Raw genomic sequence first — 1,461 nt, 5'->3', positions numbered from 1 at the left:
GTTTTCTTGTGGCTTATTAATCAGGTGGCTTTTGTATTCTGTGCTGTACTGAATGGTCAGGGCTGGGCCCAGACTCACTCTGCTGATAAATGGCTGAGCATGCACAATCTGCATCGGGGTTTTATTTTTTCCTTTGCTATTTGTCCTAATGCTGAAAGATCTGTCACTGTGATGATGGTTGCCAAAGAAAACTGAGTATATTTTGTATGTGTGTATATGTGTGTCTCCCCCAGAAACACTTAGCTTTTTAAATCAGGAAGCTTTTGAAGCTATTCTCTTGAAGAGCAAATGTGACACTCGTGCTGGCTAGATCTTATGAAGTGACAAATAATTGGGGCTGTGCCTTGTGTGGGTTCCTCCCTCCCCTTCATTCTGTGTATTGTTCAAATTCTACATGATCTGTTTGCTGATGGCTCTTCAATAAAAGCCTTTTTTAAAAAAAATTGTTTGCTGGACAAACTATTGAAAACACAGAATGCAGCTATCCCCTTGGATCAGCCTAAAGCCTGATGCTGAGCTCACCAAGCCAGGTGCACTGGGCTTTCTGTAAGGATTCCAAACCAGACAAACTGCCCTGATTCATGAGACAGCATATTTGACATTAATAAATGGCTGGGGCAGTCCCCTCATTTTCCAGCTTTGGCTTCATTCACACTGCAGCCCTTCTTCAGAAAGGATTCTTTGCAGTTTAAAGGACAACTCCATTTTAGAACGACTCAGGCTAGGCTTCGTGTCCCCAAACTCTTAAAATTCCATTTCTGTTGAAAAGTTTTCTCAGCTTTGATGATATGCCTGATAGTTGAGTATTTTCCTAAGACACCAGGTGGCCTTTTCTGTTTCCAGTCTCCTCCTATCCTCTGTGAACAAAGCAAACCCAACACTGAATTTTTATCTTTTCAAACGCTCCTGTGTATCTTCTTTTCAACACAACATCTTTTTCCTTGTCTTGTGTTAAACATGTAATTTATGTTCAGACTCTGCAATCTGAACCTCTCATACTTTTGAGCAAGGGAATTACTTAGAAAAACTATAGAGAACAAGACCAGAGAAGAAGCACAGGGGTGAAGGAAAAACTATGTAGGATTTGTCTGAAAGCTGTTGGTGATTACTTTTCCAGTAGTTCCACTTTTTACTTCAAATATTCTCTCACTCATGGACTTTATAATAACATGATGTCCTTGATCTTTTTTGAAACTAATAAGAATTATTGTTTTTTTAATTAAGGGCATTACAGTGAAGTTCGTAGAAATACTATTGTATCTTCTGACATGTTAATTGATGTCCTGGTTTACTGCAAGCCAAGGAATGAAACTGGTAAAAGTAAATATAAATTTGGGGATCAGAAATGATTTAACTGAGCAAGCAAGAGCCTGGTCCAACTGTTCCCATGAATTGCTCAGAGTGCTACTCCAAGTGCAAATTTTGGGATAAGCATTTTCATGTTATATGGATAAAGACATG

The sequence above is a fragment of the Pipra filicauda genome, unplaced genomic scaffold (genome assembly GCF_003945595.2).
Source record: "Pipra filicauda isolate LSUMZ 115617 unplaced genomic scaffold, ASM394559v2 scaffold141_size4267151_pilon, whole genome shotgun sequence".
NCBI lineage: Eukaryota > Metazoa > Chordata > Aves > Passeriformes > Pipridae > Pipra > Pipra filicauda.
Note: the sequence above shows the minus strand (reverse complement) of the source record.